General features: G+C 32.3%; 1 pseudogene; it reads left to right on the forward strand.

Moving 5' to 3' along the window:
* LOC122143865 overlaps positions 1-2,728 on the forward strand; it is a 13,896-nt pseudogene extending 11,168 nt beyond the window's left edge.
* The last annotated feature ends 10,122 nt before the right edge of the window (positions 2,729-12,850 follow it).

Here is a 12,850-nt window from a genome sequence, read left to right on the forward strand (position 1 = left end):
ACATTTAAAAATCATACAGTTATTTTTCCTGGGCATGCCATACTTGTCTCTAGTGATCTATTATGGCTTCAGTACATCTTTCTCTTTGGTGAAGAAGACTCTGCCTCTACTTGGCAGAGACAGGATGAGCAGACAAATAATAATATAATCCCAGTGAAGCAGTAAAAGAAATAAAAACCTCTGCGTCAACACTAGAGGTCAGTAGACTCTAATCACTGGAGGTGAGTCTATAAGAAACATTCAACATAAATATGCAATAATTATTATTATTATTATTTTTTTTTATCATACTGAGTATCTCTAGTTTATTATAACTGTTAATAAGCAGGGTTTATTTTGTTATATGAATGCAGTACTCTGACTCTGTTACAAGGAAACAATAGTAAATAATAAAAAACATAATAAAAAATTATGAGTATTAAAGGGTTTATAAATGAGCCACAAACCAGCTAAGTGGAAGCAAGGTAGCATGATGAAACTACTTCCTGGTGTGTGTCACATTTCCAGTGTGTAACCGCCTTTAAAATACAACACACAGACACACACACACAAAAAAAAAAAAATACTTAGTTTGTGAGTCAAACAGAAACCTGTTGTGGTCTGAGCTTATTTGGGTCAGTGTGTATAGCACAGAGGTCAAATGTTTTTTTTTTTTTTTTTTTTTTTTTTTTTTTTCTCAGTTGGATGAAAAAAATGGTACTTTTTCCTAATAGTGTGTCTATTAATGCATGTGTGTGGTTGGTTAATTTGTGAGTAAAGTATATCTAGTCCATCCGTATGAATCTCACAGTCTGTGCTCAAATTTTGTGCAAAGCTATATGTGGTGACCTTTTCATCATAAACTGTATTTCAAGTCAAAATATCAGCAATTTAGCCACTCTGGCTAAAGCTCGTAGAGCTGGAAATGGAAGATTGTTGGTTTGGAGTCCCCTGCAAGTCAAAAAAGTCATTATGTGCTGTTAACTGAGGGACAACAACCGGGTTACATCAAATGCAGGGGTGTAACATTGATTGAACCAGTGCATGCTAAAATAATGTACAGAAAATGAAATGTATAGTGATTCAGCATTTAAAAAATAATAGAGAGAATTTAAAAAACAAAGGCATTTTCCCCCATATAGGCTAAAACACGCTTTCAGCAACAAACCAAAGTGCTTGCCTTGAACTCTAAGAAATACACTCAGTAAGATATAAATATAAACACTGGAAGAATGTGTTTGTTTTCTGTTACTGATATAATAACAGGGCTCTGTACATAAAAAAAAAATAAAAAACCACAACCATGTGCTCTGCAAGCTTATTCACGATTGGATGTACAATTCTTGCTCCTAGTAGTTGATTATTAGTAGATTGTACTGCGTTATACCCAAGTTAATAGTTAAATATACCTCGCTTTAGTTTTGCTTCATGTTATGGTTGTGGCATTAATGGTATGTATTTAAATATTTTTATTCATTCAGTTCTTGTAACATAGAGAAAAAAAGTGTTACGTAAATTTGCAGGAATTACATGTCAACCAGCAGTTTTTTTTTTAATAATAGAAGAGTGTTTCAGTTTTTCTCATCTATGTCAAATCAGTCTGAAATGCTACTCACTTTTTACTGTTTAGTTAGGTAAAAAGTGGAATAAAGAAAGTAAAAGGGTAATGTTTATGTGTGGTTCTGTTTCAGGAGTGTTTGGTGTTGAAGCAGGTGTAATAAAGAGTTTGTCAGTGATGGAGGGAGATTCAGTCACTCTACACACTGATACTGACACACAGAGAAATGATGCAGTGATAGAGTGGATGTTTGGAGCTCAAAACCCAGATATTGTCATTGCTGAAATCAATAGAGAGGCAAATATCAGTGATGTTTCTGATGAGAGATTCAGAGACAGAGTGAAGATGGACAGTCAGACTGGATCTCTCACCTTCACAAACATCAGAACCACAGACTCTGGACTTTACAAAGTAGACATCACCATCAATAATTCCCTAGTAGTCAGAAGATTCATTGTTACTGTCTATGGTGAGTACAGCAGCAGAATTTTTTTTTTCTCCAGATCTATTTTAACCATAAATCTTTATACAAACGATCAATGTATATTGAAGTGAATGAAATACAAGTATAAAGCCAAGTATAAAAGTGATTAATTAGTACTGTCCCTCTGCATATTGACTCTGTGAAATCTAAAAAAAAACTTTGAATTTGATTTCTCTTCATGCTCTGATATTTTCCAGCTCTTCTTCCTGTTCCTGTCATCATCAGTGACTCTTCACAATGCTCTTCATCTTCTGAGAGTTCATCAGAGTCTAAAATGTTCACTGCTGTGTTCAGTGGTGAATGAGCATGTGACTCTCTCCTGGTTCAAAGGAAACAGTTTAATCTCCAGCATCAGTGTGTCTGATCTGAGTATCAGTCTCTCTTTACCTCTGGAGGTGGAACATCAGGATAAAAACACCTACAGCTGTGTGCTGAACAACAACATCAGTTAACCAGACCACATCTGGACATCAGTCAACTCTGTCAGTCGCGGTGCAGGTACATCAGAGATCTATATTAGTGTTACACACTGAGCTGATCTCTGTCGTCGTGGTGGCACCATGTAGGTATATATATATATATATATATATATATATATATATATATTTATATATATATATATATATATATATATATCGATATATATAACCCACAGATGTGTTTATGTATTATGTATTTTTTATTCAGTATTTCATCTGATTCATTGATCACTGTCATAGATTTTATTTACCAATTTATGATTTCATTTAATGTTTACTAATTGTAGTTTTGTATTGTAGATTTTGTCTCCATTCAGACTGTTTCTCTTGTGTTTGGTCTGATCTGTGTTGTTCTGGTTGTTGGGATGTTTGGTGAGTTAAATTCTGACTTATTACAAATTAAATGTACAGTAGTATGACCGTAGTGTCTAAGAAAAAGAACATAATTTATTTTTTTGGTACATTGGTTAAGTTGGTCTTAATGTTTAAAGATTTTTTTTTTTCCTATCATTCTTAGGGCTATTAAAGGTCTTTGCTGGTGGAAGTAAGAAACTCCCACAACGCCCTGAAGATACAGATCTACAGACGCTTCTAATGAGTCTCAAACAACCTGAAGACTCAACACAAACACTGATACATTATGTGCAAGTGTAATTAATATGAGTTATGGATTTCCAAATAATATATTTTAGAGTTTTGCAGCTCATTGTCAGTCTCTTAACTTCAACATGCTTAATAAATCATATTTCAGTATACTGAGGTGGAGATTTACACATTGGGTGAAGGATTTGTGTCAGTAGCAGAACTAGATATTCATGATGTAAGAGGTTCATAGTGACTGCATTTGATATTTTCCATATTTCTTAGATTTAGCATGCATAATATCTTGAATTGCTTCATGTTATGCTTAACTACAATGTTGGACTTCCAAAAATGTTTATTAGTTGAAGTTTCTGTAAAAAAAACTAAACAAAACAATTGTGATTTTCATTTATTCTGATTTTAAGATTTATGCATATGCATTATATAACATACATTAAATAATACTTCAAAACAAAATATGGTAAAATTTTTTATTTCATTCAGTTTTTAAAAAGTTTGCTGATTATATCAAAAAGCTGACATCAAATTGATTCTGTGGCTCTCAGACAGAAAATATAAGCTGCAGTGTTCAATTTACACACTTACCGGAAAAAACATAAAACTCTTTCACTGCACATTTATTTCATGTACATTTCCTCTTCAGAAAATATAATTTATATTTATATAATGTTAACCGGTATTTAATATAGATATATAACGTTCTGGATGTTGAACAAACCAGTTTTGACAAACATTGCTTGGTGATTTAGGTCAGAGGGTTTAGAGTTTTTAAATGTCAAGGTTCAAACAAATGCAAATAAATAAATAAAATATTTACCTGTTTAAAAAGTTCTGAGATCAGTAGGTTAGTCACTTAAGTGTTTAAGGTTAATCAGAATACACAATACTGCAAGTTTAGACCAAAACCCTTTTTTTGCTGTTGTGTATTGCATTTTTCAAGTGATGTCTATTTTTTCAGAGGTGGCATTATTTGAGTGAAAATGTACGCCACAATAAAATTAAAACCAGTAGCCTAATTATAGTTTGTTTCAGGGCTCAGGCTTTTCTTCAGTTTGTGTTTGTGTTGTGGTGTTACCAGTTGTGATCTGATTGGTCACGTGTTCTGCGGTGTGGCTACTGTTGCCAAGCTAGTTCAAGACATCAGAGCCAGAATAAAAACTTATATCATCAAACATGGGAAAATTTTATATACTCTAAAAGATAAACAAAGTATTTTTTATTTCTTGATGAACAGTTCTTATAAAGTACAAAGTGTCTTTTTTGTCAACCTCGCTTCATGCAATTTAATGTGAATATTCAGACACGATAAAGACTATGAAAAGTTCAGAGATAACCAATTATCAAGGTAAAAAAAAAAAAAAAAGGTAAACTATACACATTGAAAAGTGCTGAGATCAGTATGTTAACTTTTTAAAGGTTCATCAAAAAATATATAGTAAACGGGGAAATAAGTCTGTGGTCACATTCACACAGAAGGCAAGTGATAGACGTAACCACACTGTGGGCTGATTTTATTTGACATCACACACACATACAACCCTGACAAACCAGTCACATTCAGACTACAACAAATCTGGAGCAACAGACACAATGTTCACACAACATTCTTATGTATACAAGCATATATTTAAATAATAATAATAATAATAATAAGCATGACAAATACAAAAATTGCATTTTCAGTATGGGATTGTGCAATTTACATTGCAGAGTAAAACATTCAAGTATCGTCAATTTATATTTTACCACAGGCCTTGTTTAACATAAATTGAACCCTATTATAAAAACAATATATTTTGACATCATGGCTATGTAACTTCATAATGTTAATTTATGTTTACCTTTTAATTAATCATATGTTACATATTTCAATCCAATATCTCATTTTTATTAATATTTATTATGATTTTGTTTCATATATTTTTTCCTATATGTATTTCTTTATACATAATTTTTTTATTTCTTGCTCAGTCATAAAGAATATTTTGTCATACAAATAGGATTATTTTCGATTTTTCTTTCCGCATTTCTAGCATCCTGAAAGGTGGAGCTGAGATGCAAACTAAAGGAAGCGTAAAAAGGAAACGAGTATGCAATAAATATAAATTGAGAAGGCCCACAGTATGTTTCTGGTCCAAGATATTTTAGTTTGTGCCTGTGTGGTTACTGTTGCAGTTTTTGTTCATGACAAAAATCCAGAAAAGGAAAGACATAAATCCTTTTTTATTATTATTTTCTTGTGGAACAATTCATATGAAATTGATGAAACTGATGAATTAAAAAAAAAAAAAAAAAAAAACGCTTTATAGAAAATCTGTTTATTAATAAATTGAGACGCCAAGGTTATAAGGAAGATATTGTAAATACAGTTGTTCATATCTTTATCGAGTCATGTGACCTCTCTCCTGGTTCTGGGGAAACAGTTTCATCTCCAGCATCAGTGTGTCTGATCTCTCAGCATCAGTCTCTCTTACCTCTGGAGGTGAAACATCAGGATAAAAACACTTACAGCTGTGTGCTGAACAACAACATCAGTTTACCCAGACCACACATCTGGACATCAGTCAACTCTGTCAACCGTGTACAGGTACATCAGAGACGATATTAGTGTTACACACTGAGCTGATCTCTGTCAGCCGTGTGCACCATGTGCAGGTATATATATATATATATATATACATTGATCACTGTCATAGATTTTTATTCACCACCATGATTTCATTTTTAATATTTACTAATTGTGGGTTTTGTATTGTAGATTTGGTCTCCATTCAGACTGCTTCTCTGGTGTTTGGTCTGATCTGTGCTGTTCTGGTTGTTGGATGTTTGGTGAGTTAACTTCTGACTTATTACAATTAAATGTACAGTAGTATGACCGTAGTGTCTGTAAAATATGAACATAATTTATTTGTTGGTACATTGGTTAAGTTGGTCTTAATGTGTTAAGATACTTTTTTTCTTCTTAGGATTATTAGGATTATTAAAGGTCTTTGCTGGTGGAAGTAAGAAACTCCCACAACGCTCTGAAGATACAGATCTACAGACGCTTCTAATGAGTCTCAAACAACCTGAAGACTCAACACAAACACTGATACATTATGTGCAGCTTCATTGTCAGTCTCTTAACTGCAACAATAATATATTTCAGAGTTTCGCAGCTTCATTGTCAGTCTCTTAACTGCAATATGTTTGATAAATCATATTTCAGTATAGCCGAGGTGGAGATTTACACATTGGGTGAAGGATTTGTGTCAGTAGCAGAACTAGATATTCATGATGTAAGAGGTTCATAGTGACTGCATTTGATATTTTCCATGCTCTTAGATTTAACATGCATAATATCTTGAATTGCTTCATATTATGCTTAACTACAATGTTGGACTTCCAAAAATGTTTATTAGTTGAAGTTTCTGTAAAAAAAACTAAACAAAACAATTGTGATTTTCATTTATTCTTGATTTTAAGATTTATGCATATGCATTATATAACATACATTAAATAATACTAAACAAAAATATGGTAAAATTTTTATTTCATTCAGTTTTAAAAGTTTGTTGATTATATCAAAAGCTGACATCAAATTGATTCTCTTGTGGCTCTCAGACAGAAAACATGTTTCTCTAGTGTCTTCTCCTACACACTTACCGAAACATAAACTCTTCACTGCACATTTATTTCCTGCCATTCGGCATTTCTTCAGAAAATATAATTGTATAGTGTTAACGTGATATTTAATAGATATAATGCACCTGGATGTGTTGAACAAACCAGTTTTGACACAAACATTGTTTGGTGATTTAGGTCAAATGGTTTACAGTTTTTAAAATGTCAAAGTTCAAAACAAATGCAAATAAATAAATAAAATACTTACCTGTTTAAAAGTTCTCAGGATCAGTGGTGGTTAGCTTACCTTTTATGTCAAGGTTAATCAGAATACACACTGCAAGTTTAGACAAACCCTTTTTTTTGTTGTTGTGTATTGCATTTTTCAAGTGATGTCTATTTTTCGAGGTGGTATTATTTGAGGAAAATGTACGCCACAATAAAAATTAAACCAGTATCGAATTATAGTTTACTTCAGGGCTCAGGCTTTTCTTCAGTTTGTGTTTGGTGTTGTGGTGTTACTAAAGCTGTGGATCTGATTGGTCACGCGGTGTTCGTGGGTGTGTGGCTACTGTTGCTGCTTTAGTTCAAGACATCAGAGCCAGAATAAACTATGTATCACCAAACATGGAAAATAAATATATACTCTAAAAGATAAACAAAGCATTTTTATTTCTTGATGAACAGTTCTTATAAAGTACAAAGTGTCTTTTTTTTTGTCACTCTGTTTCCATGCAATTTAATGTGAATATTCAGACACGATAAAGACTATGAAAGTTCAGAGATAACCACTATCAAGGTAAAAAAAAAAAAAAAGGTAAACCATACACATTGAAAAGTGCTGAGATCAGTATGTTAACTTTTTAAAGGTTCATCAAAAAATATATAGTAAATGGGGAAATAAGTCTGTGGTCACATTCAAACAGAAGGCAAGTGATAGGACGTAAACTCACACTGGGTTGATTTTATTTGGATGACCCGCACACATACAACCCCGATTAAAAACCAGTCACATTCAGACTACAATAAACTGGAGCAACAGACACAACTGCTAACACAACATTCTTATGTATACAAGTACATATTTAAACACACACACACACAGCATGACAAATACAAAATTGCATTTTCAGTATGGGTGTGTAATTTACATTGCAGAATAAAACTTCCAAGTATTGTCAATTTATTTACCACAGGCCTTGTTTAACATAAATTGAACCCTATTATAAAACTATATAATATTTTGACATCATGGCTGCTGCACTCTATAATGTTAATTTATGTTTTACCTTTTTAATTAATCATATATGTTACATACTTCAAACTAGTCATCTCATTTTATTAATATTTATTAGCATTTTTTTTCATATTTTTTTCCTATGTATTTCGATATACTTCTATTTTACCCTATCATAAAGAATATTTTACTATACAATAGGATTACTATTTTCCTTGCATTTCTAGCATCCTGAAAGGGTGGAGCTGAGATGCAACTAAAGGAAGCGTAAAAGGAAACGAAAGTATGCACAAATATAAATTGAGAAGGCTCACAGTATGTTTCTCACCAAGATATTTCTTAGTTTGTGCCTGGTGTGTGGTTACTGTTGCAGTTTTCTTTGTTCATGACAAAATCCAGCCAGAAAGACATGAATCTTTTTTTTGTTTTCTTCTTCTTCTGGTGAACAATTCATAAAAATTGATGAAACTGATGCATTTTGAAAAAAAAAAAAGTTTTGTATCACCTATTTATTAAATTCAGACACCAAGGTTATAAGGAAGATATTGTAAATACAGTTGTTCATATCTTGCAAGTTTTCTTCTTTTTGATCATAAATATGAGGGCTCTCTGACCAGGTTAGTTTGTGAGCTTCTGCACAGAAACCTGTTGTGGTCTGAGCTATTTTTTTGGGGTCAGTGTAGCAATGCTTAACCACATGAATGTGGTTTATTCAGTTGGATGAACAAATGAAACACGCGAATGTGTTTATTAAATTTTGTCGTGCAGTTTATTTTATCTTGTCCACCTGTTGATATGAACCCCAGCCCGACATCAATTTCTGCTCTAAACAAAACAGTTTCACAGTCACATAAAAGACATGCATCTATCAACACCGATGTTTTAAAAAAACAACAACCATCAAATAAAATCAAAGTGATGCACAATATGAAGCAAGATTAGAGGAGCTGATCCCCATGGAATGGTTCTGTTGGAGATTTCCAAAGGACAGGTAACAGCCACTACAGCTGTGCAAGGCTACACCATGAGGTTATTTCATAGGTGCTTCAAAATAATTTGCTGGAATAATTTGGTAGAGTATTTATGTATGGAAATTATTCAATTATTCATTAATTATTTGTGTACAGAAAATGTAGAGGTAGGCCTCTTCCAAAGTGTAAATTAAAAAAAGATAAAGCACAAATGATTCCCTACATTAAATTAAACACAAAATGTAGGGTATTCAGTAGTAAAAGCTAACATGTTCCTAACAAAACAATAGTGTACTGAATATTGAAAAATGTGAAGATGTTTAAACATAAGAATTTAAAGTTTGTTTCTGTTGAAGATAAAAAACAGGGCTACAAAACAAAAGAATGATAAACAAGATACATGCGCAGTCCTGTCAAGAACCAAGATGTTCATGATTGCAACAGTTTCTGACACCTAACTGCTGAAGAATATGATTTCATTTTAGTTTTTATGCATTTATGGTTGTGGCATTTTTAATGGTAAGTTTTTTCTTACTTCTTTGCAATACAAATGAAATAACGGCCATGTAAACTCCCCAGGAGCTACGTGATTAACGCGGCGGATACATTTCTATGCTAAAACTTGATCACTTTAATAATTTAAAAGTATTTCAGCTTATTTTTTGTCTTTCTGTGTTTTCTTCTCACAGTCCCCAAAATGCTATTCTGCATTTAGTTTGAAAAAGTGTTCAGAATTAAGAGTTGATGTATGAATGTGTTTCAGGAGTGTTTGGAAGTTGAAGCAGGTGTAATGAAGAGTTTGTCAGTGATGGAGGAGATTCAGTCACTTACACACCGATACTGACACACAGAGTAGAAATGATGCAGTGATAGAGTGGATGTTTGGAGCTCAAACCCAGATATTGTCATTGCTGAAATCAATAGAGAGTCAAATATCAGTGATGTTACTGATGAGAGATTCAGAGACAGAGGACAGGACAGTCAGACTGGATCTCTCACCTTCACAAACATCAGAACCACAGACTTCTGACTTCTTATAAAAGTAGAGATCTCCACAAATCCAGAAGCAGAGAAATATTCAATGCTACTGTCTATGGTGAGTACAGCGAATTTTTTTTCTCTCTCCAGATTCATTTTGACCATAAATCTTTATATACAAATGATCAATGGTTGGAAGTGAATGAAATACAAGTATAAAAGTGATTAATTAGTTATGTCCCCTCTGCATATTGACTCTGGAAATCTAAAAAAAAAAACTTGGAATTTTGATTTCCTCTTCATGCTCTGATATTTCCAGCTCTTCTTACTGTTCCTGTCATCATCAGTAACTCTTCACAATGCTCTTCATCTTCTGAAAGTTCATCAGAGTCTAAATGTTCACTGCTGTGTTCAGTGGTGAATGTGAGTCATGTGACTCTCTCCTGGTTCAAAGGAAACCAGTTTCATCTCCAGCATCAGTGTGTCTGATCTCAGCATCAGTCTCTTTACCTCCTGGAGGTGGAACATATCAGGATAAAAACACCTACAGCTGTGTATGCTGAACAACAACATCAGCAACCAGACCACATCTGGACATCAGACAACCTTGTCAGCCCTGTGCAGGCACATCAGTGATGATATTAGTGTTATACACCTCGGAGCTGGATCTTCTTCAGCTATTCAAATATTAAAAAAAAAAAAAAAAAAAATTCTTTAGCATATTTCAAAATGCAATTCAAACAATAAAAATTTTAATGCATTAACCATATATATATATATATATATATATATATATATATATATATATATATATATATTATATATATCATATATACCAATAAACAAACACAAAAAAACAAACAAATAAAAATATCTATATATATATATATATATATATATATATATATATACTGTATATATACTGTATATATATATATACATATATATATCACCCACAGATGTATTCATGTAATTTTTATTCAGTATATCTTTAGATTCATTGATCACTGTCATAGATTTTATTTACCAGTTTATGATTTCATTTAATATTTACTAATTGTAATTTTGTATTATAGGTTTTGTCTCCATTCAGACTGTTTCTCTGGTGTTTGGTCTGATCTGTGTTGTTCTGGTCGTTATGATTTTTGATTAGTAGGATAATAAAAAATAACAATTAAAATAACAATAACAAAATCGTCTGTAAAATATGAACATAATTTAATTTTCTAGTACATTGGTTAAGTTGTTCTTAATGTGTTAAGATACTTTTTTTCTTCTTAGCATTATTAGGGCTATTAAAGGTTTCTGCTGATGGAAGTAAGAAACGCCCACAAGGCCCTGAAGATACAGATCTACAGAAGCTTCTTATGAGTCTCAAACACCTGAAGACTCAACTCAACATATGTGCAAGTGTAATTAATATGAGTTATTCACTTCCATAATAATATTTCAGCATCTTCTTCATCATCCTAAAACCAACAACATTGATAAATCATATTTCAGTATACTGAGGTGGACATTTACACATTGGGTGAAGTTACTGGGTGAAGGATTTGTTTCCAGTAGCAGAACCAGATATTCATGATGTAAGATGTTCATAGTGACAAATTATATATTTCTGCATCACTTAGATATAACAAACATTAATAATATCGAAAATCTCCACATAATACTTAATAAGTACAATGTTGGATTTCCCCAAAAAATTATTAGTTGGTGTTTCTGTGTTTTCTTTTTAATAAAAAAAACCTAAATAAAACATAATCATTATATAACATAAATTAATCCTAAATCAAATAATAAAAAAAATTCAAAAAAGTGTACGATTACATCAAACTGCTGACATCAAATTGATTCTTGTGGCTCGCAGACCACATCAACCGCTGACATCACCTGATCTCTTGTGGCTCGCAGAGAAAAACATGCTGCAGTGTTCACTTACACACACTTACCGAACACAAACTCTTCTCACTGCACATTTATTGCCTACAAACACTTGTATTTCCTTCAGAAAATATAATTTTATAGTGTTAACGTGCTATTTAATAGATATAATGCTCCTGGATGTGTTGAACAAACCAGTTTTGACACAAACATTGGTTGGTGATTTAGGTCAGAGGGTTTAGAGTTTTTAAAATGTCAAAGTTCAAAACAAATGCAAATAAACTGGTGTTGTGGTTTTACTAAAACTGATTGGTCATGTGTGCTCTGGTGGGCGTGGCTACTGTTGCTGCTTTAGTTCAAGACATCAGAGCCAGAATAAAACTCATATCATCAAACATGGAACATTTTATAACGTACAAAGTGTCTTTTTGTCAACTCAGTTTGATGCAATTTAATGTGAATGTTTGGACACCATGAAGAATATGAACAGAAAAAAAAAGGTAAACCATACACATTGAAAAGTGCTGAGATCAGTATGTTAACTTTTTAAAGGTTCATCAAAAAATATATAGTAAATGGGGAAATAAGTCTGTGGTCACATTCACACAGAAGGCAAGTGATAGACGAACTAACACTGTGGGCTGATTTTATTTGACATCACACACACATACAACCCTGACAAAACCAGTCACATTCAGACTACAACAAACTGGAGCAACAGACACAACATTAACACAACATTCTTATGTATACAAGCATACGTTTTTTTATTGTTATTTTTTATTTTTTTTAAAAAAAGGCATAACATTAAAAAATTGCATTTTCAGTATGGGTGTGTGTAATTTACATTGCAGAATAAAACATCCAAGTATCGTTAATTTATATTTTACCACAGGGCTTGTTTAACATAAATTGAACCCTATTATAAAACTATATTATATCTTGACATCATGGCTGCTGCACTCTATAATGTTAATTTATGTTTTACCTTTTTAATTAATCATACGTTACACATTTCAACAAGTCATCTCGTTTTATTAATATTTATTATGATTTTTTTCATGTATTTCTGAT

The sequence above is a fragment of the Cyprinus carpio genome, unplaced genomic scaffold, assembly GCF_018340385.1.
Source record: "Cyprinus carpio isolate SPL01 unplaced genomic scaffold, ASM1834038v1 S000006521, whole genome shotgun sequence".
Classification (NCBI taxonomy): Eukaryota; Metazoa; Chordata; class Actinopteri; order Cypriniformes; family Cyprinidae; genus Cyprinus; species Cyprinus carpio.